Source organism: Panthera onca, chromosome E2 (genome assembly GCF_046562875.1).
Source record: "Panthera onca isolate mPanOnc1 chromosome E2, mPanOnc1 haplotype 2, whole genome shotgun sequence".
Lineage (NCBI taxonomy): Eukaryota > Metazoa > Chordata > Mammalia > Carnivora > Felidae > Panthera > Panthera onca.
In genome coordinates this window covers 43,543,800-43,571,336 of record NC_138353.1, presented here as the reverse complement: position 1 = coordinate 43,571,336, position 27,537 = coordinate 43,543,800, and the positions used below count along the sequence as shown (strand labels likewise).

The 27,537-nt window shown below is 45.4% G+C and overlaps 1 protein-coding gene and 1 long non-coding RNA gene across 3 annotated transcripts in view; one reads left to right on the top strand and one right to left on the bottom strand.

Moving 5' to 3' along the window:
- Positions 1 to 11,230, bottom strand: part of LOC132690234 (uncharacterized) — a 39,583-nt gene extending 28,353 nt beyond the window's left edge. Inside the window, exons 1-2 of the long non-coding RNA XR_009615315.3 lie at positions 10,729 to 11,230; positions 3,325 to 3,485 (exon numbers count right to left, since the gene is read on the bottom strand). This is a non-coding gene — a long non-coding RNA (uncharacterized LOC132690234). The remainder of the gene's footprint in view (positions 1 to 3,324; positions 3,486 to 10,728) is intronic.
- Positions 11,231 to 11,341: 111 nt separating this feature from the next.
- The window catches only part of SMPD3 (sphingomyelin phosphodiesterase 3), an 80,326-nt gene continuing 64,130 nt past the window's right edge, over positions 11,342 to 27,537 (top strand). For both annotated transcript variants that reach the window (XM_060650359.3, XM_060650361.3), the window contains exon 1: positions 11,342 to 11,485. The gene's annotated coding sequence lies outside the window, so the exon portion shown is untranslated. The remainder of the gene's footprint in view (positions 11,486 to 27,537) is intronic.

The following is a 27,537-nucleotide window of genomic DNA, read 5'->3' as shown; positions in this document are numbered from 1 at the left end:
CTCTCCCATTTACTGGCTGTGTGACCTTGGACTAGTCTTAGAACCTCTATAGGCCTCAGTTTCCTTGTCTGTAAAATGGGAATTAATTTTTTTTTAATGTTTATTTATTTTTAACAGAGAGAGACAGATTCAGAGACAGAGCATGAGTGGGGGAAGGGGGAGGGAGGGAGACACAGAATCTGAAACAGGCTCCAGGCTCTGAGCTGTCAGCACAGAGCCAGACGCGGGGCTTGAACTCACAGATTGCGAGATCATGACCTGAGCCAAAGTCGGACGCTCAACCAACTGAGCCACCCAGGTGCCCCTGTAAAATGGGAATTAAAACGGTACCTAGTTCCGGGCACCTGGCTGGCTCAGTCAGTAGAGCATGCAACTCTTGTTTTCAGGGTTATAAGTTCAAGACCCATGTTGGGTGTAGAGATTACTTAAAAACAAATCTTTAAAAAATATAAAATAAAATAAAATAAAATAAAATAAAATAAAATAAAATAAAATAAAATAAAACAAAATAAAATAAAATAAAACAGTACCTAGTTCATGGGATTATGGTGAAGATTAATAAGAGAAAGCAAGAGAAGCAGAGCTCACCCGAAGTGGGGTTCATGCTCACCCAATGCGGGGCTCAAACTCATGAACCGTGAGATCATGACCTGAGCAAAAGTCTGTTGGTTGCTTAACTGAATGAGCCACCCAGGCGCCCCTATTCTATGCTGTTTTTATGGTGGATTTTATTCTATTTGTTTTGATATCAAAATAATATTATATACATTCATATTTGGCAAAATGATTAAAATTTGGTAGTTGTGATGTTAACATCACAAAATCCGTGGCTATAGCAGGGATAGAACCTACAACTCCCTACGAGGATTCCTCTCAACAATGCCTGATGCTACCACATTTTGGATATGACCATGGTCTGAGCCCAGGACATGACCCCTGACTAATCAGGGAATGCCCTAAAGCAAGAGCACCACCACCCATACACACACCCAACAGGGCTGATTTGAAAGGCATCAGGGGTTCAAGACAGAAAGTCCCCAGAGAGGCTATCCTCAATGTCACAAAGATCCCAAGAGCCTACATCTGAACAGAGCAGCAGTGCCAGCCTGAGCCCCACTCTGGGACACCAGAACTGATAGATGCAGATGGCAGCCTGCAAGGCAGGACTCTGGAGGCATGGCCAAGCTGGGCTGGAAAGCCAAGTTGTAGCTCAGTGGGATGAAGGGCAGCCTAAAGGTAGCACAGGACAGGACCCCAACCCAGTCATAATCCCTCTTGTGATTGGGGCGTGGGGGGGGGGGGCGGGGAGGGGGCAGATATTCAGACAGGATTCTTCTTCCACCCCAGTGAGGACACTCCAAGGGCAGCTGTCCAACCCCAAGAGACTTGCTTTACAGCCCAGCCCTACCTCCTGGCCCTGGCTGTTGGTAACAGTCCAAGGGCAGGAGACAGCAAGCAGCCAATCTACTTACGTGTGCCCAGCAGGACCTCTGGCAGCTGCCATCCCCATACCAATGCCTTAGGGTCAGTGGCAGCCTTACTGTTAAGCCAAGGTACAGGCCACAAGTTCCTGCCATCATACCCTCCCACTGGCCAGCTTTCCAGGCATGCCTAGGCCTGTCTGAACTCTCAGCAGGTAGAGTTCAGGCCTATCTCTCCCACTCCCCTCACACCCACTACAATAATGTCTTGTATGTGTGTGGTGCTTAGCGCTTTCCAATACACTTTTCATATCCTGTATGTACTGATTAGGATTTTTAGTTGTAAGCAAAAGTAACTAACTTTGGCTAATGTGCACAGCAAAGGACATAAATTAAAAGATAGTAAGTAGGGGCGCCTGGGTGGCGCAGTCGGTTAAGCGTCCGACTTCAGCCAGGTCACGATCTCGCGGTCCGTGAGTTCGAGCCCCGCGTCAGGCTCTGTGCTGACAGCTCGGAGCCTGGAGCCTGTTTCCGATTCTGTGTCTCCCTCTCTCTCTGCCCCTCCCCCGTTCATGCTCTGTCTCTCTCTGTCCCAAAAATAAATAAAAAAACGTTGAAAAAAAAAAAAATTTTTTAAAAAAAAAAGATAGTAAGTAGCTCACAAAATTTCCAAGAAGGTAGAAAATCAGGCTTAGAAGCACGCAGTCAGAAACAATGCCCTAAACCCCAACTCAACAGCGGTCTAAGAACACATGACTGTGACCACTGAGTCTGGAATGGCAGGATACCATCCCTGCCACCTACACCACAGACACCCTCATACTGGATGCTGCCGGGAAAACTGCTACCACTTAAACTGAGATTGTACCCATCAAGTCACTAAAAATAGACGCTGCTCCTTTGCCGTCATTGGCTTCCAATTCAAAATTGGTGAGGTGTAGCAGGAGGAAGGGGGCCTGTCTGGCTGGAGGAGCCTGAGCCTCAAGCCAATGTCCACGCCCTAGCTGTAAAGGAAGATGGCTCCACCTCATGAGGCATAGGATTCCTCAAGCATAGGAAGGAGGGTCAGTTGCTAGGCAACCAAAATGGGTGACAAATGTTCAACTTTGCATTGTACTCAATCATCACACTAACACATGAAGTTGTCAGAATGACTCCTATTTTCCCCATTTTATTTATTTTTAATGTTTATTTATTTTGGAGAGAGAGAGAGCACACACACGCGTGCATGGGGGAGGAGCAGATAAAGAAGGAGACACAGAATCTAAAGCAGGCTCCAGGCTCTGAGCTGTCAGCACAGAGCCTGACGTGGGCCTTGAACCCACGAACTGCGAGATCATGACCTAAACTGAAGTTGGACACTTAACCGACTGAGCCACCCAGGCGCCCCTTGTTATCCCCATTTTAGACAGCAGGAGTGTGACCAGAGCAGCTTCTCTACTGATATATTGATATAAAACAGGGAGAAAAGCAAAGTTTTGTTTTCAGGTTTAAAAGATCAACTGCATGGGGCGCCTGGGTGGCTTGGTCGGTTAAGCGTCGGACTTCGGCTCAGGTCATGATCTCACAGTCCATGAGTTTGAGCCCCGCGTCGGGCTCTGTGCTGACAGCTCAGAGCCTGGAGCCTGTTTCGGATTCTGTGTCTCCCTCTCTCTCTGCCCCTCCCCTGTTCATGCTCTGCCTCTCTCTGTCTCAAAAATAAATAAACGTTAAAAAAAAAAAAAATTAAAAAAAAAAAGATCAACTGCAGAAGTGTGTGACCTGGCTACAGGTCACTTAAAGAAGGTCTCAGAATCTCATCTAATCTTAAACTTCATATGAACCCAGCTGAAGAGGTGGCTGATATACCAATGCAGATTTATGGGTGGGACAGCATCTTGGGTTCTAGGCCTGCTGGACTTACCCGGGCTTGAACATTCTAGTCTGGCCACATACTTGCAGAGAGGGGCAGCCAAGGTAAAGAGGTTCCGTAACATCTGGTACGTGGGCTCTAAGCTTCAGAGGGCAGAACTGGGGCCACACGGGAACCACAGGGATGAGCTGCCACCTCAGTACCTGTAGAACCTGGCAAAAACAAGATAGACTTCCCCATGAGGTTGTGAGTCTCTATTGCCAGGGATTTGCCAACAGAGGCTAGAGAGCCATCTACTAGAAATTTCAGTTGAACTAGATGATAAACACAATCTCTTCCAACTCTAAGATGCTATAAGCCTCTGATGTGTGTTAAAAGGGCAGGCATGACCCACAAGTTAGGACAATGGCCCTCCAAGAACCTCCTAGGGACCTAGTGAATTAACCAATGACAAAAAGATAAGAAAAAAAAGAAAACAAAAAATGGGCACTTTTACTAGACATCAATTATATGCAAAAATACAAAGAAGAATCATTTTATACTTTACATCAGCCAAAACAAAAAGAAATGTCTAATGCTGGAGAGGCTGGGATAAAATTGGAATTTGTGCTGGTGACTGGATAAAGTGGGTACCACTTTTTTGGAAATCGACATGGCAAGTAATATCAAAACACCAAAATTATTTTTAATCCTTCAACTCAATAACTGTTCACTTGGGAATTTACCTTAAGGAACAGTTTAAAGGATAATTGCTATTGACTTGGAAGTACTCATTACATCATTATTAATAATAAACAGTAAGCCTTAAATAGGGAAGAGATTAAATATAGTATAGTTTTGATGGAATATTAGGCAATAATTACAGATGGTGTTTATAAAGAATCTTTGTTCCTTGAGGGCAAGTCCTGCATCCTGTTTACTACTATAGATCCAGCTCTGTCTGAAACACAGAAATAGTTCATTAAATATTTGTTGAACGAATGAGTGAATGAACAACTGAACAAATGAATTCAATCTTAGCAAGAGAAAATGCTTATTACATGTTATATTAAAAAAAAAAGCAGAACTCAAAATTATATCTAAACTATGATTTCCAGAATATGAAAGACTATATATACATGTGTCCTACATGTAGAGTGTAATGTGGAAAGAATTTTTAAATAAGATGTTTGGGTTACATACTAGGGATGATGTGTTATTCTTATTTATTCAACATGTCTTACTATCTATTATATATCAGGTGCTGTGCCACATGCTGTGAATACAACAGTAAAAACAAAAACAAAAACAAAAAAACAAGACAGTCTCTACCCTAATGGGTAGTTTATGTTAGTGGGTTAACTGGAGGTGTGAGAGTGGGAGAGAGATTGAAAATAAACAGATAAGAGAATGTATAATATGTCAGATGGTGATAAGTGCTATTGGAGGAAGGAAAAAAAAAAGCAGAATGGGGGATAGAGAGTGTTAGGAGAGGAAAGGCTGTCATTTCATATGGGTGTCCATGAGGATATATAGGAAAAGAGCCTCCAAGCAAAGGAAACAGCAAGTGCAAGGGCCCTGAGGCCAGATTGTACTTGGTACACTCAAGGAACAGCAAGGAGATCAATGTGCTGAAACACGGGGTACTAGGAGACAAGGCAGAGATGCTACAGGAGTCAGAGTATGTTTGCTTTCAGTGAGACAAAGAAGCCACTGGGAGTTTGAGCAGAGGTGTGATGTGATTTGACTTACGTTTAAAAAGAATCATTCTTTTTACAAGAATACTTTATGAGAGTTTAAGATAAAAGGAAGTATTTCAAACAAAGAACAAATTATCATAACATTCATGAACTGATTTACAAAATACTTTCTGAGCACCCCCCACTATTCTCAGGGTCTGGAATAGCAAAACTACTTCAAGATTACAAAGACATTAACCATACAAAAATATTTTTAAATAACATTGGGTTTTTTAAGACAAAGATTGTTCATAGCAATGCAGCGATTTTGTCATTTTTCTTTAAAAACTATGAAAAATCATTTTTCTCAATTAACATTTAGATGCAGTTTCATATTCTATTCCAAGTCCCATAATTGTAAACTGAGCTGCTTCTGGGAAAATCTTTTTTTTTTTTTTTTTTATCTTTTAATGTTTATTTATTTATTTATTTATTTTAATTTTTTTTTTGCGTTTATTTATTTTTGGGACAGAGAGAGACAGAGCATGAACGGGGGAGGGGCAGAGAGAGAGGGAGACACAGAATCGGAAGCAGGCTCCAGGCTCTGAGCCATCAGCCCAGAGCCCGACGCGGGGCTTGAACTCACGGACCGCGAGATCCTGACCTGAGCTGAAGTCGGACGCTCAACCGACTGAGCCACCCAGGCTCCCCATAATGTTTATTTATTTTTGAGAGAGAGACACACAGAGTACAAGTGGGGGAGGGGTAGAGAGAAAGGGAGACACAGAATCTGAAGTAGGCTCCAGTCTCTGAGCTGTCAGTGAAGAGCCCGATGGGGGGCTCCAACCCACGAACTCCGAGATCATGACCCGAGCCAAAGTCGGAGGCTTAACTGACTGAGCCATCCAGGTGTCTCTGTTGGGAAAATCTTAAAGTTGGCTGCTTACTTGACTTGTCTTACATAGCTCACATACAGCACTCCTACAGCATCACTCAGAACCTAACATTACTGATAGGAGGCCCTTGTGGAAAGTCTGTATGTGCTGGCAAGATTATCTGAAAAACTAATAAAATCCTTGTAATCCTTTTCAAGGATGCAGAAAGGAAAATGGCTGCATTTCAAATTCATGGCATTTCAAAGGCATGAATTAAGCTCTAAACTCTACATTTGAAAAAAAATCAACACAAGTTCTCTAATTTATGTTCTAAACTGAGAAAACAAATCGTTGCTAAGAAATGAAATTTGCAAAATTTTTAAAACACATTTTCTAGTTGATATGCACATACTTAAATCTACAAACTACACCAAAATATAAACTGCAGGAAACACTACATTGAACTTGGTTGATACAACTTCACCATGAAATCTAGAATTGTTTTTCGGTTTCATTAAGTTTATTCCTAGACATCCTGCCTTTTAGGTATGTATAAAACTGATCATGTTGAGATGATACCTCTATGAAAATGTATAAGAAAGTCATGGCTCTTATGAGAGTGAGAGGGCTTCTTCTTAGCTCTCCAACATCTTGATTTCTGTGTCACTCATGTCAGAGGTTTCTGCACCCTATCCCTCCTTCTTACCATCTGTTAACTTCTCACTTACTATATATTTTGACACAGAACTACCAGGATTCCTCTCTACATCAAAGCAGCCATCTTTATGAGTGACCTGCCAATGACCTACAAAATTGCCTTTCAATGCCTTCCCATGACCTCCTCTGTCCTCTCCAGTCACCCTGCCATTGCCCCTGACCAGACTTCCTTTACCTCTGATCAGCACTGCCTGCCCTCCCTGCTCTTCCCTCCCACCCGTCACATCATTCTTCTTACTATACTAAGAACTCCACCCCTCCACCTCCACCCCTCTGCCCACTCCATCCTGGCTTCACCTCCTTCCTCTTAGTGGCCCAGCACTCCTACCTCTTTTGTCAACATCTCCAACTTCCTTGCTTTCTGGTCTCCTTTGTCCAGCAAAGCCCAGCCCTGGAACAGCCTCACCAATAGCCTTTCCCACGCCTATCTCATCGTTGATAGGATGCTGAAGAAAGCCTCGAACCCTACAAATTAGTGCCCCATAAACCCATGGCTTTCAACCACAGCAAGCCCTCACTACTGCCCTGTGGTGCGTGTGGGCTGCTATTAGCTTTCCGTCCTCTTTTCCACAGCAGCCATCTTGAATGTTTTCACTCTTTTTCCAAGCTTTCCATTCCATCCAATTCCCTCACACTGAGCAGATATCCTTGCCTCTGACATCACATAAGAGTAATGGCCACTGGGTATGAACTGCCTCCATTTCCTGAGCCCATCTCCCAACCACCTGGTACCTACCGACCTACCAACCTACTTGCATCTCCAACTCCTCCTTCCTTTTTCCCCTCCCATCTTAAATGAAAAGTAGGCCCTCCTCCTGCCTGAGGCTGAGTCTGAACTCTACCACCTTCTACCATCTTGTTGACCTCACTCCATCCTTCCACCCTTCTCTTTCCTTTATCCTCAAATGTCCCTCTACTGGCTTTTCCCCATCAGCATTTTTAAATGCCCTAACCTCTCTCAACTTAAACCAAATTGTCTCTCAGCTCTACATCCTTTCTGGTTTTCTCCCTCCTCCCCTTCAAAACCATTTCTAAGAGTTGTCTACATTGGTATTTCCCAAAGGATTTTGGTTTTCTCTTTGACTCTCTCTGGTGAAGGATTTTATCCATTCCCATGGTTTTGATTATGATGTATGTACTCCTAACTTGTTAACTTATGACTCTTTTTTCCAGATCAGATCTCTCAAGTATGATAGGCTCTCAGGATCTGTTTCTCTTGGTTTGAATTAGTTTTAGGGTAATAGTCCCTCTGGCTATTTCTTCTTTGGACATGAATTCCCAAATATTAAGGCATTTTCCCAAGCCAAACCTACTGGACATCTCACCTGGTTGTCTCCCACTCATTTCAAACCCACCTGCTCCTTTACTATTCCTCACCTCAGGGGAAAGTACCACCATCTGTCCACCAAGTTTTCCAAGGCAGACATCCAGGCATCATCCTTAACACACCATTCTCCTCCAGGCCCTCAACTCATCACTCACAAAATCCTTTGAATATTTACCTCCCTAACACATCTCAGATCTACCCTCTCTTTTCTATCTTCATAGATGCTGTGCTGGATCATTGCAGCAGCTTCTGACCTACATTCCAGCCTCATCTTCTCCTGACCATTTTCCACACAGGCCTCAGACTTTTCAGAATACATGTCTCCCTAAAAATCTTCATCTTTAGAATAAAGTTATATTCCTTAGCCTAGTATACTAGTTTCTTCAAAACCCAGCCCTGGTTAATCCAACCCCATGTCTGAGATTCAACATTTTGGTTAATCCCCACAATACTTAATCAGAAGACCTATGGAACTTCACTGAGACCTTTTTTTCCCCTTTAACATGGTAGGAGTCTAGCTCAATGTTCCCCTAAAGTCCTTTGTAACCCTAGGTTCTAAGTAGCTAGAATTCCATTCTCTTAGGCTTCTATTTTCTAAAACCACCCCTAAAAAATGGCAAAACAAATATATTGAGCATATACCTGACCAAAATCATACCACTAGTAAGAGAGAGAACGGAAATTTGAACCCAGATTAGCCAGGACACCACCTCCTGCTTGTTTATTCACAGTCAAACCAATTTCTGATAATCCAAGATGAAGAACATTTTATTAAGTGCTTAATATTTGTGAAGTGCTTTACATAAGGCATCTCATTTATCTATTAAAACATTGTCAAATAAGCAAACTGCAGATCTGATAATGTAGTTTGCGCAAGTTTGAATCCCCCACCTTTACCCTATTAGCTGCTTCCTAAAACCAATAAATACCATTTTACAACTGAAGAAACAGGTCCAGCCCAGGGTCACACATCGAATTGGAGGCAAAGTTAGAATTAGAATCCAGATTTTCTGACTTCACTTGACCATGTGGATGATGCTATTTTAGTCCCTGCTTTCCGGGAGAATCACGGAACCCTGGTTTTCACTATTTGCAACGATTTCCTGAAAAGTAGCCCTACAACTTAAGGCTACGCTGACCTCCGGAGTTTCAGCTGTGGCTCTATGCAGCATTCTTTGTTAACCTTCTGTTGATAACTCTGCCAATGCTCTGTTGATGCCCATCCTGTGGCCTAGTCTTCCCCCACCTACTTTTCCAAAAACCTCTGCTCTCACTGCATCCAGAGAACTAGGCACTCTGTGTCAGCACAAATCCTATTTCTTCCCCCTCCTTATACTTTTCTCATCTTCAGTAATGAGGCCCCATTTGTTTATCCAGCTCCAGTGCCTTCCCTTATGGTTTGGTCTGGATCAAAGTCCCTCTGCCATGCCTCTTAGAGGGTCCTGTTATTTCCTCCCCAAATGCAACCCATTTTACTCATTCCCCCATCCTAGCCTTCCCTCCGTGGATATCATCAACTCAAGGATGACAGCGTTGCTTTTTCTCAGGATCTGTCTCTTGGGTTTGAAACAGGTTCAGGGTAACAGTCCCCCTGGTTATTTCTTTGGCCATGAATTAATTATACCCATATATTAAGGCATTCTCCCAAGAATGCTTTAGCTGAAATACACCCAAAAGTCTGGTGGGGTGACATATGAAGCATGTGTGGGATTAATTGGACCATCTGGCCAACACCAGAGCCCTGAGTGGGAAAAGATTCAGGAAAAAAAAAAAAAAGGCAAACTAGCAAGGTGGGACATCACCACCAGGGCCCTATGATGCTGGCAGAGACTGAAAGAAGGGCAGGCATCTCAGACTGTCATTGCTTCACAACTGACAGGGGCAGAAGATCTTTCCCAGAAAGGGAGTGGGAGGTAGGGAATTTAGGCACAGAAAGAAGGGCAAACAGCTAGAAACAGGGGAACATGAAGAACTGATGACCTTTAGTGGAGAACTGACAAGACTTCCAAGTAATGATCAGCATGAATCTATCATTCCCTAGTGTCAGAGGATTCTAAGGACTCTCAAAGCACTCAGGCAAAATTCCAATCCATTATATGAATGACAAACATTTCATCATGAGGGTGGCATTCCTCTAGTTGAACGTTTTCAGCAATGGAAAATACACAACCTTAGGAAATTAAGAGCACGGAGGTGTGAGTAAAATTCAATTAGTGTTCAATTCATTTTCAACTCAACAAATATCTCAGAGTACCTACTATGTGTCAGACACTATAGGCACTGGCTTATACCTATGAATAATACAGACATGGCCCCTGTTCTGTGGATCTTATCATGTGGAAGGTGGATACATAAGCACACAAATGGAATAGGGGAAGTAGAGGGTGCTGCTCATATGCAAGGTGGAATACCTAATATGGAGCCAGACATCTAGGAAGGCTTCACAGAAGACGCAACGTCTAGGCTGGGGCTTGAAGAGTGTGAGGGGTTAGCTGAGTACAAGGGTGGAGGGAACCACCAGAGTTAGAGAAAACGGGTGGTTAAGACTTCCCAGCCACCAAAAGAAGTTCAGTGTCGCAAGAACAAGGTGGAGACCAGATTTAGAAGGGCCTTTAGAGCAATGTTGAGAGGAGTGTGGGCTTAATTCCATAGATAATGAGAAGGAGTAGCGCCCTCTGGCTACTCTGGGGGAAATGTTGCCGTATCAGGGATGGCGTAAGGAGGCCAGAATCCTGGATGGGAAGACTGGATAAGACCTTGACGGCTCAAGGGATATGACCAAAGTAAAGCACTCCTCTATAAGTTCGAGACAAAACTAAAGCGATAAAGTTCAGAATGCCACACTCTCAAGCCACAGGTCTCCTCCGTCCTCTCTCACCTTTGCTGGGCAAACCAGAGCGGCTCGACCTCGGTTTGCCCCATCACCGCGGACTGTGGGCAGGGGGACGGCTCCACACCCTTCTTCTCAGGTAGGAAAACTGAGGCCCAGAGTCCCGTGGAGGGTGCCGAGGACAAAAAAAAAAAAAAAAAAAAAAAAATCGAAACGGCCTCCCAAGAGGCTGCCGGTAGTCACGCACAATCCGAGGGTCCCGCGGCCTGCCCCATTTCTCAGTCAGCCAGCCCCAACCAGCCGCCTTTGCTATGGAAACAGTCCTCCCGCCCTCCTCAGCGCCTCGGTTTCTTCATGCACCCTGGGAAATGCAGTCCACCCCCGGTAACCTGCCCGCGGCATAAGCCCCCTTCGCGTCCTTAAAGGACTACGAGTTCCAGAAGGCAGTACAAAAACTCCGACAGTCTCTAGGGCATGCGGTCTTGACGAAAAGCTAGAGAAACCCGCCGGCTGGGCCGAAGAGAGTGGAGAAGGCGCCCCCAATGGGCGGCCTTCTGGGCGTGGCCAGGATCTCCATTGGCTACGGCCGCGCATGGGAGGCGGAGTCAGCGGAATGAGGCGCGGAGCTGTTCGCCGCTCCAGGTGCTGAGTCCGAGGGAGGCTCCCGACGCGAGAGCCGCGGTCTCCGCCGCCGCCACCGCCGCCGCAGTCACCGCGAGAGCCACCGCGGGAAAGCCGGGGCAGTGAGGAGCGCAGAGGAGCTCGTTGCGCCGCCGAGCGCTGACAGCCCTCCCTCCTCTTTGAGGTCGGTGCTGCTGGATTCTCTTTTGTTTTATTGGGGACGGAATGAACTGAGATGAGGGGGCCTGGGGAGTTGATGGGACCTCTCCTCACCGCCCTCAAGACCATCTGTCCCGGAGAGCTGCTGACTGACTCCTTGCGGGCCTCTCTGTGGCCTGTCGCCTGAAGTCGGAGCAGCTTGCGTTAGTTTTTGTTCTATGGTAGAGGGGATTCTCGAGTGTGAGGGGCAAAGGCTGGGGGAACTCCCCCCGTCTCTACTGAGGGGGCGTTGGGGAGGTTGCAGCCTTCCCCCACCCTTGTGCCTGAAAACGAGGCTGCTTGGATTATTGAGGATGGGAGGGAGTGTTATGGGATGAAAGGTTCAGAGGCAGGGGGACACTTCCCCATAACACCTGTACTGCTTGAGGTTACAAAGGGGGTCTGGATGTGATGGATGACACCGGGAAACTGCTCCTTCTCTGCTCAGACCCTCCTGGGCTTATTGAGGAGGGGCTGTTTGCGATGTCAGGAAGATCCTTTCCGTGCCCACCCCTCTCCCGAAGCCTAGGTTTTTGTGAAGAGGAGAAACGGGATGGAGATGGAGATGGGACTCTTCCCCCTCCCACTTGGACCCGCCTCGGTTATTGGGGGAGGGGATTGGGACTTGAGGAACTAGAGCCGGGGAGACCCTTCCCCACAGTACTTGAAGTCGCTGGCACAGGAAGGCACTGACGGATTCTTGGGGTCCTCCATGCTCGGGGCCCCGCGCCTAAGGTCTGAGTGGCCTGGGTGTGGATGTGCGGTGGGGGAAAGTAAGAAGGGTGCTGGGAATCCACCCGACCTCCCCCTACTTGAACCTTACCTCTCAGGCCCTCTCTACCTGGATCCAGGTCAGGGGCCCAAGTCGATAAGACCCTCCCTGTCCCGCTCAGTCCCGCCCCGCCCGGCGACCCGGCTCCTGCACCGCGGCAGGGAGCCAGACGCGGATGGGCACGTGCGGGGCGGGACGGGGCGGGTCCCCTCTCTAGCCCTACGAAGCTCCAGGCAGACGCCCCCTGAGCCTCCAGACCTTCGGGACTGCTCGGCTCCACGCGGGGCGCGCCCCAGATCCGGCTACCGAAACCTGCTTCCAGGGCGCGCGGCGGCAGCTTCGCGAACAGGGCTTTTGCGCTCGGCCCAGGCATCCTCGTTAGGACAAAGCGGCGGTCTCCGCACTGGCGGGCCTGCGCCACCCGCTGGGCTGGGGGCGCGGCTAAGGGAGGGGGGGCTCCGGGCGCGGCGCGGAGAGCTTCCGCGGAATCACGCCGGGAGCCGGGCGGGAGACAAAGCGCGCTAGCTTCTCTCGGGCCTGCGCGAGCCGGCATGGAAAATCCCGAGGGAGGAGGCGGCTGCGCCCTGGCTCGGTACTATGCCCTGCACCCTTCTTTCCCGCACATCACCCCCTAACGCTGGCCGGGCACCCCAGGTTGCAGTGTGTGCAGTGGTAACCAGGGTTCCTCCTGGGGGACATTCAAGATCTGTGGCCACGAGGACGCACGCGGACAGGCAGGGGGCTCCGCCTGGAGGGTAGGGTCCCAGGATTCAGGAGATATAGATGGGCCAGGGTCTGGAGAGGCATCCTGACTCCATCTCGCTACGCTCCATCAACCATGTTAGGTCAGGTTTGATTCTCGGGTTCGAGTGTATGTGTCACCGTGTGTTTGCATGGGTGATGATGTGGGTCAGAGTGTGAATATTAACGTGTATGACTGTGTGAATGTGCCAGTGTGTGCTCCAATGTCCATGTGTGTGTCATGATGAGCTTGTGAATCTGTCTGTGTGTGCTTGTGGGAGGAGGAACCACTCTCTGCTGACCTTAGATGTTGGGGGTGTGGGCAGGTTGGTTGTCTCTTCCACTCTAAAGCCACAGTAATAATTTAGGGTTCCAGTGGGTGCCCTCGGGGTGAAGGTAGCTTCAGGCTGCCTTGGGCCTAAACTGCATGCTTGGGTGTGGCCTAGAAGATAGGACATCACAAGTATGTGGAGCCCTCTTCAGCCTTTCTGGGGTCTCAGATCAGACCCCAACATCTCCACCATTGCCCTGCCCTTCCCATCCCTCAGAAATCTTATCCTGCTGCAAGGGGTTGCCCTGAGGCCCAGAATTCCACCCCACCTCTCCATGTGGGCTTCCAAGTGGGGCTTGGGGGGGCTCATCAGCATAGTCTTTTATGATTTTGGGGTGCAAGATATTGTGGCAAGGAAATTTCCTCAATTTGTCCTCCATGCCTGGAAGGTCTATAGGTCTGGGGTTGCCAGTCAGTGGCAGGTGGCCTCTCAGTAATACCAGGTATACTCACAGAGAGGGTATGAGTGTGGCACACAGATACCACTATGAGTGGACACCCCTAGAGGATGACAGCCCTCCCAGACCTGCCCATTCCCAGTGAGTGACCTCAGTTTCATAGTACTTTACAGCAAAGGTGTTGTGTGGCTTTGAGACAATACCCACCAGAGACCCCCTTCCCATAGGATGAGGGGCTAGACCGTTTTGAGTGCAACCACAGAAAGACCCATTATTAGACAGTGGAGCCACCATCCAGCCCAGCCCTGCCTGATCCAGTCTGAAGTATCCACTGCCAGTATCCACAGCGACCTCTACTGGGAAAAGTAGTAAATTTGCAACTAACACTCTCGCTGCGTGTGGAGGTTCAGGGTGGGTGTGGGCACTGTTAGGTAAAAATCACAAACCCTTCCATATGGGGCTCCCTGTCAGCCTTTCGAGTCCTAAGTTGATATTCTTAATGAAAGTGACTTCAAACTAGTCCAAGCAGTGAAATTGCCACTGTCCTTGCCCATACAGAAGTATTTGAAGAGGGCCAAAAGGCCTTTGTCCAAGTTTCCATCCAATTGGGGATGGTCATCAAATCCATTTGTGAGGAAAATGCATGGAAAACACTTATCAAGTTTAGGGAGTTTTAAGCATCTTTCTTATCTCTTCCTCTCCTACTATGATTCCCACCCTCCCCTTCTTATTCCACTTTCTCCTCGTCTCTTCCTCATTATTAGCCAATAACATATTTTTGTTTAATTGTTTTCTAATGTTTATTTTTGAGAGAGTGGGATTGGGGGAGGGTCAGAGAGAGAGGAAGACACAGAATCTGAAGCCGGCTCCAGACTTCGAGCTGTCAGCCCAGAGCCTGGTGTGGGTCTTGAACACATGAGCTGTGAGATCATAACCAAGCCAAAGTTGGATCCTTAACCGACTGAACCACCCAGGTGCCCCGCCAATAATGTATTTTGAAAGATAAGCCTTCTTTTCCTTGTTGAAAATGTGGCCCAGAAAATGCAGAAATCAGAAGGCTATTACTAAGTGCAAAGAACTGGCAAACACTGGCTCTCCTAGATCTAACGGGAGTAGGGGAGATGGATGAAATATGCTCTGTCTTAAATGCTTACATGGTGACATGTGTCTCTTCTCCCGGAATTGCTCTGAAGAGATTTCACACAGCCACAAAATCTTTAGAGCTCCTTAAAGGAAAGGAGGTATTTAAATACCTAGTATTGTTCTTACTTTGGCATCCATGTGATTTGCATTGAACTACATGACTCAGTATCATAAAGTAAAAATAGGACTTAATCTCTTCCTTGCCTATTCAGAAGGTGACTGCATATGTGTGTTGCATTCTGCATGAAAGAGTGGAAAGCCAAATTATCTCATAAATTGAACCACCTGCTTATTCTGATTAGAGAATGGCACTTAACATCACCTACAGGCAGTAACATTATTTTATGTTTCTTTTAATTCATACCTGAATCTCTTTGTCTTGTAAAACCTTTCTTCATGCTCATACATTATTACTTTCACTTGAAGTTAATCAAGAATGTTTAATCCTTGTACAAAAGCCAAACAAATTAAATATCAGCAGATACAGCAAGATGTGGGTGGTGTTTCTGTTCTTGGGCTCAAAAAAATCATTGGAGTTCACAGGAGAGTAGTAAAGGGGCTGAAGAGTTAGTAACTCTTATGGGTGTAGTTAACAGGTTCCTGAAGAGGAGAAGCTCCTCAAAATTTTTCTAGGAGTGCTGGTCGTGTTGAAGAATCTGAGGATGCAAGCAAATAGTATGCATGCTGTGAGTGAGAATGAATGAGTGGGATTCCTAAATCCAAGTATTAATACAGCCTTTGTGGGAAAAATCCACCAAATCCCTCCTGTTCTCTCAGGTTGCCAGTAGCCAAGAAGGAGTGGAGCTGTCCAAGGTTCTGGAACTCTGGCCTCAACCCCACTAGTGGAGAAGGCAGGATTCAGGGCAGGGAATAGAAGGAAGCTCTGAGGACCAAGGCTTCTGTAAGGATTTCCCCAAAGCTCATCACAGAAAGAAATAGGAGGAAACAGAGCTGTAGAGGCTTTTATTGTATTGCTTCAAACGAACCCATTGGCAAACCCTATTTAAAGAATTACAAGCTAATAATAAGAAACAGCATTTCTGAGTCAGGCTTTTCAAATGTATTTAATCTTCACAGTCCTATGAGGTAGGTGGTGGTGTTGTTTCCACTTTCAAGAAGAGGAAATGAAGCTTTGGGAGGAAAGGGTCTTGCCCATGATTACACAGATCAGAAGGAATAGAGTTTAGATTCCAAACTGGATCTCTTAAACTCCAGAGTCTCCTCTTACCATTATTTTTTCCTACTGCTATTGTAGAAGCAAAATTGAAGTTTCGGACTGTCCTATATGAGATTCTAACCAATTTTTAGAGGAATGGATTGGGGACCAACAAAGATTCAGACATAAGCCATAAAAAGTCCTTTCAAATGTATCAAGGATATTACCACAATACTTTACATATTATCCTGACAAAAGGCTTGTTGCCTGTACTTGGTTATAGGTAAAGAAGGAGAAAAAGGAGTACAATGACCCTGATGGCCAGTGTCCCAGGGTTTTCTTTCCAGAGTGGAACAATTTCACAAGAAGCCAAGCTTGGATGGCAGCAAAATGTATTTTTCATAATCTGCAAGAATGGGGGTGGGGAATGAGGAGGCTGTTATTATTTCACAGAGTACATGTAGAGCCAAAGAAATAGGGCTTATATTTATTTGCTGGTGTCCTGTTCCAATGCTGAGGACACTTGGATATTGTTAAGAGGCTCCTTCTCCCTATTCCCACTCTCAGATTTTTACAGCAAAGTCTTTAACACCAAAATAAAAGTTTTCATTGTTGTGAGCCTCAGCTAATCCCAGGGAAGTGCCACATTCCTGCCCTTGTGTCATCATAACCAGTGTTCTGCCTTCATATGTGGCTGCACAACTCCTGCAGGTTGGCAAGTTTGGGGTGTGATATGCTTCAGGCCACACATCCTCTGGTCCTCCCAGGGTGGCAGTGCCAACTGCCCCAATCTTGCCACACACACAAGTGACCTGGGCCTGAGAACTCCCCATTTAGTGGCTGTTAGTTTAGGTGTCTAAAGAGAGTAGAGAGCAAGAGATTTGCTTTTTCTCCTCTCTTGACCTCAGTCTGCACAATGCATAGAAAGGGGGCCTCACCTTTTAAGAAAATGTCTCACATCAGGCTAGGTCTCCTGTCCATTTTGAGTCTTTCTTTCCCCTTCTAGGTTCGGGCTTTGCAGGACTCTGATGCATGCAGCAAATCTGCTATTGCTTTTCCCGAGTGCACTCGGAGGCCAAGGACCCGGCTCCCATCCGGGTCTGTTCTGACTCATATGACTGCAGACAGATTTGATTGTTTTCTTATTTAGAGTCATTAATTAACTCTCCTCAGCATCAGAACAGCATGTATTAAGAGGGGAGCCATTCGTGGGGGTCTCTAGGAAGCCATGCCTACAGCTGAGTACTGTCTCCTTTTCTAACAGGATCAGGAAATGGTTTTTAATTCTGGCTGTAACCCTTCAGTAAGCTTAGATTGTTAAGATTTTATGCCAATATGAGAAAGGAAATAAAATTGTAATTAATTGCTAAGGCTGCTATGGTTATTCTGGCAAAAACTGGGAAACTCCAGGGTCACTGAAAGGACAGGACTTTCATTCATTCAACAAATATTTCCTAGACCTGCAATGTGCCAGGCACAGAGCTCTGCATAGTGAACACAATCCAATGTGGGATAAGCCCTGTCATATCGGAATCTTAAATGGAAAGTAGAAACAGATGCAGAAACGCTGACAAGGGTGTGTGCTGTAAGCAGAAAGAGTCTTTAGAGGGGCACCTGGGTGGCTCAGTCAGTTAAGCACCCACCTTCGGCTCAGGTCGTTTCACAGTTTGTGGGTTCGAACCCCATATCAGGCTCTGTGTTGACAGAGCCTGGAGCCTGCCTCAGATTCTGTGTCTCCCACTCTCTCTTCCCCTTCCTCACTCACGCACTCTCTCTCAAAAATAAACATTAAAAATTTTTAAGAATTTTTAGAAATGGAAGGAACCTTAATAATCATAAGCCGGGGCGCCTGGGTGGCTTGGTCGGTTAAGCTTCCGACTTCAGCTCAGGTCATGATCTCACGGTCTGTGAGTTCGAGCCCCGCGTCGGGCTCTGTGCTGACAGCTCAGAGCCTGGAGCCTGTCTCAGATTCTGTGTTTCCCTCTCTCTCTGCTCCTCCCCCGTTCATGCTCTGTCTCTCTCTGTCTCAAAAATAAAATAAAACGTTAAAAAAAATTTTTAAAAAAATAATCATAAGCCATCATCTCTTTTTTAACATAAGGAAAGAGGCTGAGGGAAATTGAGTGTTGCCACTAGCCACACACAGCCCTGGTTAGTGGCAAAGAGGGGGATTAGAACCCAGGTTTTATTAATTCCTAAAATTTCTTCTCTCCACTGTACTCAACTGCTGCTCTGCTCACCAAATTATCCAAAGGGCAGGTTTCCATCAACAGAGACTTTTTAGATCTAATCCTAATGCAAAACTTAAGTTGAAATAGAAACAATAGATTAAATGGGAAAAGAAGAATGCCCACTTATATCCGTGTTGTACAATATAGTAGCCACATGCTATTGAGCACTTGAAATGTGGCTAGTCCAAACTGAGGCACCAGATTTTGAAAAATTAGTATGCAAAATATATATAAAATAGCTCACTAATAATGTTAATAGTATAAGTTGAAATATTATTTTGGATATATTGAGTTAAATAAAATATATTAAAATTAACTTCACTTGTTTCTACTTTTAATGTGTCTACTAGAAAATTAATAATTATATACATGTCTTGCATTTGTAACTCATTTCTACTGCATAACACTTCTCTAGAGTGCTTCCATTTAGGAGAAAATGTTCTTCACAAACTAAGGCATTTAGCAAAGTAGGTTTTGTAATCAGTCAGCCAGAGATGAATACTAGCTTTACCACTTAAGCTGTGTGACCTTGGACAAGTTGATTAATCTCTATGCTTCCATTTCCTCACCTGTAAAATGATGATGATAATAGAACCTACCTCCTTGGTTGAGTCAAATCACTTAGAACAGTGGCTGGTACATAGTGAGTATTCAATATTAGCTATCAGAGGAGACTTCAGTATTAGCTATCAGAGGAGTACTCAATATTATTATCAGAGGAGACTTCTAGAATCTTACAAGACAGGGGCAACAAGAAGGAGAACAAGCAGACAATTTTCAAATACATGAAGGAAAGGATTTACTACTACTTAAAAGATGATTGAAAGTGCATGCTCAGTACAAGCTCATGAACTACTTTGATGTGGCCCCAATTTTCTGACAGAAAATGAAACTGAGGAAAGACTTCAAGCCACTTACATAAGTACACAATGGGTAAACACATTAGCTAACTGCATTATGCACAGGTCCTGACCTCTGCTAACAAGTTGAGGAAGAGAATGATTAGTGTGTACTGTTAACAGAGGACCCCAGAACTCTGAGTCTCTTGGATTCCAAGATTCCTCAGAGAAATGTAAGCCTTATGCTCTAGGAGAAGGATCCTGGACAAGAGTCAGACCTATGTGAGGTCAAAGCCATTCTGCCATCCATTGGTCTTGATCAAGACACTGTCAATCTCCTCCTCTGTAAAATGGAGATAGTACCACCACTCTTGCAGGCTGTGGTGAGGACTAAATTAGATAATGCAAATAAAACATCTCATACATAGGTACTCAAAAGATGGTAGCTTTGATGAAATGAAATTTCAAATGTTAATAGAGAACTTGTGGTTGTTTAATAGAGAATTTTCCATTCGGAATCTCCATGGTCTTTTCTCCCATTTTTTTATGTTTGTATTTTTAACTTATAGAATTTCTTTCTAGACATATAAAAACATGTGCTGTTGATATTATTTTATATTTTCACTCTTTTCTACAGTTTCACTGCTGCATTCTGCATCTTTGCTTTGTCTCTGAAAAAGGTTGAAAGGACAGTTTCATCTGATTGTGTCTACACCAAAATGTAGGGTCTCAGTAACTTTGGGCATATTACACAGTCTGTCAGGTTCTTCTCTCTCTCCCATTAACATACATGAGCTTTCTTTCCTGGGATGATAAATTAAGAACCAAAATGGGCAATGTTCTCCATCATATTTATCCTAAAGTTCTAACATTCTGACCTTAGTGGTTAGAGCACTTTACATGCAGCTTTGCTTTAAAAAATAGATGGGGCATCAATCTAGAAACCATAGCCCCAGAAGAATCATGTTCTCCTGGCTCTTACAGCAGGTGACAGGTCCATTCACTGCATAGCTCTGAGGGAGCACATTGCTACTGTCCTTGAATATCTAGTTCTCTTCCAAAAGTTTGCTTTCTGGACCAAAGAAATATAGGTTAAGCTCAGTGAAGACTTATGTTAACAAAGCATGTAGAACTCTAGAGAAAACACTGACTAGCCACACAGAAATTGTGGGGAATCCCTAGAAATATTTTGGCAGGAGAGCAACATGGTCAGATGTCTGGGGTCAAAGTGTGGTGGGTGTGGGTACCTAATTGGCTCAGTCGGTTAGGCATCCGACTCTTGATTTTGGCTCAGGTCATGATCTACAGTCATGGGATCAAACCAGATGTCAGTATCCATGCTGAGCATGGAGCCTGTTTAAGATTCTCTTTCCCTCTTTCTCTGCCCCTCTTACCTGCTCACGCTCGCTCACTCACTCACTCTCTCTCAAAATAAACATTGAAAAAAAAAGTGTGGTGGGTGTGTTGAGGTGGGGAAGAGCCTGGAGGGCAGACTCACCCCTGATTTTGTTGAGACACCCATGACTTCCAGGGACCTAAGTACCATTACTAAGTTCTCCTGGGATAGGGTCTGATCTTGAAATGGATTTTTCCCATCCATTCACTCTTGTTCACTCAATGAATGCTGAATGCTGCATTTTGAAAATGCAGCTCTGGAAGAACCTAGGGTCTGGCTGGGGAGAAGGGAGATGCCCATGTGTAGAGTGAACGAAGGAACAAAGGCTGAAGTAAACACAAGAGGCTTGACTACGGTGCATTGGCTATGGCAGTTGGCTAAAGCTGTAGATCCCAGCCCCCCGACCTGAATCTGAATCTCAGCTTCACAACCAATATGTGAGCAAGCACTTGAGCAAGTGCTTTAACCTTTCTGAGCCTCATTTTTCCCATCTGGAGCAATAAAACATACTTTCCTGGGCTGTTATGGCTATTACATGACAATATATATGAAATTTCTTAGGGTAATACTAGCCTTTCTTAATGGAGTGCTTACAGTACATCAGGCATTGTGCTTAGCAACTTATATGCATAAAAGCTACCATTATTATTCCTATTTTATGGCTGAGGAAAGCAATGTTCACATACTTCAAGTAACTTACCCAAGGTCCCAGAAGCAGTAAGGAGTGGGACGAGCATCCCAACCCAGGAAATTTGACTGCAAAATCTTCTCTTAACCATTGTGATCATTGCCTCCCTGGTTCAAGGTCAGCAGGAACCCAGTAACTTATTTTGAAAGAGGGCAAAATGATTTGTTGATCAACTTGCATAGAGGTCTTCTGCTTGGTCTTCAGGAGTGGGTACAATATGGAGAGGCTCTGAGGAGTGTGTATGGTACAGAGGGAAGACAGGGAAAAGCTGTGATCCAATGAACAGGGCTGGGAATGCCAATGATGTGTTCTGGGAGTCCTGAAATGGAGAAGAGGTTTTCAGTAGGAAACAGATGTTTAGAAAGAAGAGTTTGAAAAGCCTTGGATATCAGGCTAACAAGTGTTAGAAAAACAAAAAAGTTCACAGGAAAAAGATGGGATATGAAATCTGAAAGCACCAGTTTGAAGCATCTCATTGAATTTGGGCATATTGTTGCAGTGAGGAGCAGGCTCACCAAGCATGCCCAAAGCCAAAGTTTGTGGAGAGTGTGGCCAGACCACAGTCTAGCATTCCTACCAGTGCTCTTTGCTATCTAATGTGCATAGCCTTTTCTTTCATTTGGTCTTCACAAAAGCCCTAGGCAAGAGCCAGGTGGGAGGTCTGCTACCAGCATTGCTGACTGTATCAAGTGGCAGGCAGCATGGGCTGCCAGGAAACGCAGATGCCAAGCACAGCTGCAGTGCTCAAACCCAGGCAAAAAGCTTAGGAGGACTTTTTCTGTGGGGGAGGAGGCAGATGCCTTGCCCACAGGACTCAGTCCTTTTCTCTGTGCTCCAGGAAGCAGGCAGTGTCATCCTTTGGTCCATGATTTCCCAGTGACACCCCTGAGTGGTGGTGAGGGCCTGACTCAGGGTCATTGCAAACAAACCCCATGCAGCATCTGTCAGCCAGTGGCCCCCTCCCGTGCAGAGAGCTTGTTTCACAAAAGGAGATTTTTCTGAATTTGCCATCTTGAATTCATTGTGTTCATTTCTCTGCAAACTACAGGGACCAGAAACCAAACCTATTCTCCTTAGGGGGGTTAGAAGAAAAATCTATCTTCTCTAATGGCTGCAGTCACTGCTGACCACCAGATTTCTCTCCATGGCTACACTTTGAATAACAGTGGAAAACAAAGGCGGGAAAGGAGAGGGGCACAGATGGGGCACTTCTTCCAAGAGGCACCTGCGGTTCTGTGAAGGATGTGAAACAATGGGGAGGGAAATTGCACAGCTTTGAGAGAACCCCTTGATGAGTAAAGGAGGAGTTCTGATGTGCAAGATGATAGAAGATGAAAGAGATCATGGTGCTTACTATGTTTTCTCTAGAAAGTCATGGTAGGATTCCAGGTGCCCTCCACAGTTCTGGAAGGATAAATAAACCGGTGAGCAAGGCCACAGAAATTTTGACAAGTTATCCAGGAATAAGTCCCTAGGGATTTTAAACGTATTGCTAATGAGAAATGACACACACTTGGTAATAGAATGTCAAGGACTCCTCTGGCCATTGACCCCATAATGATTAATGTGTGTCAGACACTGAATACAACAGGGTGGAATGGTGACTTCTGAAGGATAAAATCAAACTGGAAAATCAAAATAATAATACTAAAGGTATAGATGTTTAGAATGGTTGGGCATCAGGAAGTACAGCTGGTGTTACTACAGAATAACTTTACCAGCCAAGTCCCTTTTACCTCACCATTCTGACCCCGAGGGTCAATTCTTAGATGTTCCTGTGATCAGCCCCCAACTCAGGGCCTAGCACACAGTAGGTGCTCAGCAAGTGTTCACAGCTTGCTCACACATTTAACACTACTGTGTGCTAAGCCCTGTGTCCAGGCAATGGAGAGATGGAAGTGAATGAAACACAGTGCCTGTCCATAGGGGGTTAGTCAATTCCAAAATAGAACAAGGAATACACTGTAGGAAATGTGCAAATGAACAAGGTTACCTCATGATGTTACCTTCTAGGTGCTTCCTCACACCTCTGGAATAATGTAGCCCAGCAGGTGAGCCAAATTGAGATCTTCTACTGGCAACCTTATCTCACATCACATCTGAACAGGTCCAGCTGTGGAAGCTGAGATAGCAGCATGAAAGTGAAGGAGGCAGAGGCTGGTATATTGCAGAAACGTGTTGGGTGCACTCACTGGAGATGTTTTTCCTTTACATGCTTTGTTTGAAAGACCTGCTCTTGAGACGCTTTGCCTGCAATTAGAGCATGCTGCCACAAGGAGCACCATGAAGCACCATGAAGTGTGGCCCAAGTAGACACACCCTCCACAGGCGTGGCATGCTGAGCAAAATAGCTTTCCAGTTGTTAACCTTCAGTTGAACATAATTTTAAATTAATTGATCAAAAAAGAATTGCACATTTAATTGGACCAAAGCACTGTAACCTATGTATATACAGTGAGTGGAATTATGATTTCATCAACATTCATTTAACAAAATTCATGTATGTCTACTGTATACAAAGAGTGGCACAAAGTCCCTGCCCTTAGGTACTGCCTCCTACAAGGAGAACAAACACAGACAGATAATTATAGTGCAGCAAAGTAAGTGGTGCAATGGGGGGATGAGCAGAGAGCACTAAAGGCACAGAGAAGGAGTGACCAACTCTCATGGGGGACGAGGGGGAGTAACACACACACACACTCTCTCTCTCTCTCTCTCTCTCTCTCTCTCTCTCATGGCCCAGATGTTAACACCTAAGTCACAGGGTTTTACATCAACACATATAGAAGGGAAAAAGCAAATAGGTTGAAATATTGGGACACTGAAAGGAGTTGGGATTGGCCTGTTGAGTGACTTTGGATGTATCTATCTCAGGACCTCAGTTCCCTCATCAGGTACTCCAAGGATGTGGTAGTGGCCATCCTGACCATGTGGGCCTGGAACAACATGGAGATTAGAGGGATGAGCTTGATCTTGTTGGCCAAGGCCTGGACTTGTCCCAGTCTCAAGGCCTCCTTGGAACCTGCTTGTCTGGACCCTCTTTTAAAAAATATTTTTTAATGTTTATTTATTTTTGAGAGAGAGAGAGAGAGCAAGTGGGCGATGAGTAGAGAGAGAAGAAGACACAGAATCTGAAGCAGGCTCCAGGCTCCAAGCTGTCAGCACAGAGCCCAACATGGGGCTCAAACCCATGAACTGTGAGATCATGACCTGAGCCAAAGTCGGACGCTTAACCAACTGAGCCACCCACGCACCCCTGTCTGGACCTTTTTAATTCTGGCTGAAATATTCCAAGGGATTCCAGAGGATCAGCTGAGATGCTGGGGATAGAGGAACTTGTCATTTGTGAGGGTTTTTGGTATCCAAACAAATCGTCTAGCTCTTCTAAATCACTACTTGGTTTTACCACCAGTCCCAGAAGCCAGGCCGGCCCTCTCAAAACTCTACACTGCATGTGCTATCCTGCTCCCTTCTTACCAGCAGGTCTGAGGCCTGCTTTGGAAAGCCTTGGCCTGGTCAGGGGAGGGTCACTGCTGGCAGACCAGGCCCACCCCTGCCTCCAGGCCCTTGAGAAGACAAAGCCCTGTGGCAACCATTTCTCAACATACTTGCGTACCAAATCATCACGTTGGACACCTTCAACTAACGTTGTATGTCAATAAGATCTCAATAAAGCTGGGGGAGAAAAAAAGAAAAGCTTTCCTCAGCCTGTGTCTCCCTCTGGAGACCTTCTTCAGCCCTGGCAGGCTGTCCTCCCCAGCCAGTCCCACCTTGCAGTTCCTGGGGACCCAACCCACCCTTGTCTGTGGGTGTGGCAGTGCCCTTCCCAGAACTGGGACCTCTGTGTTGGGAATACAGAGGAGCAGCTATCTTGCATCAATTTTAAAAATGCCAGAGTGTTTAATTTAAGCAAGTCATTTAAAGCTTTTAATTGCTCCATAGAGAGAATTTTAGTATACAATACATTACAGCAATACCTGGTTAAGAGAGAAGACAAATGGAAGCACTGAAAAAGCCCTCACTGAAATTCCTTTTACAAGTCTTAAAAAGCATTTTTTCAAATAATTCATGCGCCCAGGAAATTTCATGCAGAAGACTGACAGGCTCTGAACCACCTCTCTAGGCCAGAGCCAAGACCCAGTCAGCTCAGGTCTCCCCACTCTCCCTCTCATCCTTCAGCCCTGCGCCCCTCTCTCTGCAGAGAGCTCATCATTGCCAGCTGGGACCAGGTCTGTGCAGGGTGCTTTTCTCCACTGAGAGCCAGCAGGCACCTCTTCCTGGGGCTTCCACAGGCGATGCTGAGGACACTTCCTGCCTTGCCACCTCACCGTCACCAAACACACCCCCACTCTGGCTGGGGCCTGGATGGTCCCTTCATCTTGCAGGAAGCGCGACTGGGCAGCTATGCGGGACTCCCTACCCAGAGTGAGCAAACAAAGAAAAATCAACAGAGGGCCTTTAAAACCATTCCACAAAGGATGTCGCCTCCACCAAAGGAGATGAGAAGAGGCCAGGCTGAGATAAGCAGAGCTGCTTAGAAACCGAACACAGGGACAAATCAAAACATTCATTGGAGGCAATAGAATGCAGATCAGTGGAGTGAGAAACAAGATGTCTCCCTTCCAAATCACTGCAAAAGATAAAAGAAATCATCAGCTATGGCTCAAAAGTCAGAAAAGAAAGGAAATGCAGAAAACATAAAACAAGGTGACAGGAGGCTACCCACAATGGTTAGGACAATAAATGTAAGCATTTAACATTCCCTTGTTCCAAGACAAAGGCTTCCAGATTAAATAAATACAAGAGACTCACCCAAAATAAAACAATGCCAGGGTGGGCAAAGCTATACCAGGTAAATGCAAACAAAAGAAAAAGCCTGAGTGCCTATGTCAGACAAAGCACAATTTAAGGCAATAAGTAGCATCAAGCAGTATAAAAAGGGCAATTTTATATTCATAGGAGCAATTGTGAAAACCTAACTGTTCTGAACATTTGTACACTCAGTATTCTAGCATCAGGACACTTGAGGCAAAACCTCACCATTGGAAATACAAGATGAAGACAGTTGTGGGCATTAATTTACATACTATTCTCAGAACCTGATGTCTAGTAGCCAGAACATATATAACAACAGAAACAAGTAATATTCTGAAGAAGATTGAATTAAAAGGTGGGTGCTAAACTTTATACCAGTCTGAATGATGTTTGCCACGTTTTAAAAGACCATCATAGATTGGTACTTGGGATATAAATGTTAAATTGAGCGCAGATTTATATATACAGTATAATTATAATCACAGTTTTAAAAACCCTTAGCCACTGAAAAACCACTGAAAGAAAATAGACCAAAATGTTAACATTTGGTGTGTTCAGAAAGGTTCAAATTTAGGTATTTAAAATTTCTTTCCACTTTCTCTTTCCAAATGTTCTTTAATGATCATATAATATTCTATGAGTTTAAGAAAGTGAACTGGAAAAAAAAAGTTAGTTTTAGACTCATCCCCATGGCATAGGGCTTATGATTTTTAAGATTTCGGTAAAATTTAACAAGAACAGCAAACAGGAATCCCAGCAGGCCCCACACAGCCTGGGGCTCCCAGCCCTTCTAGAACCACAAGGTCTCTCCCTCCTCAAAACCCTGGGGGCAACTGTGTTTTCCCAACTCCACTCCCACCTCTTCTACTGAGCCTTTGCAACCCTTCTACCCTCCAGTGACAGCTTAACTGTGGTTTCCCCAGAGACAGACCTGGTCTTGCTTTTCCCCTCCTCCTGTGCCCCTGGTGACCTCACCCACTCCTGTAAAGGGATGCAGTTCCCTCTGTATGCCAAGAACTCATGAATGCATCTCTATCCCCAGACTCCTCACAGAGTTTCCAGGGTGTGGGTTTCCAGGTCAACCCACAGATGTGGGACAGGCACAGTGGACATGCCTAAAGAGGAAACAGTCAGTGAAGCCTCTCTGAACACATGATGGTAGGGCACAGGGATTGAATGTGAAGCAGGGATGCCACAAGGGGTAGTGGTGAGAGCATGTAGGCATCCATGGTCAGAGGTCAAAGAAGGTTTCCATGAAAGAATCAGATAAACCATCACCTTGGGCATAGTTCTGTCTATGCCACCTGCAAACAACACTTACATCTCTGATGTACAGGGCAATGCATCAGGATTGTGGCAGTAATCAAGCAAAACAAAATCAAATTTAAAAACCAGGCTTAGGGGCGCCTGGGTGGCTCAGTCGGTTGAGCGGCCGACTTCAGCTCAGGTCACCATCTCACGGTCCGTGAGTTCGAGCCCCGCGTCGGGCTCTGTGCTGACAGCTCGGAGCCTGGAGCCTGTTTCGGAT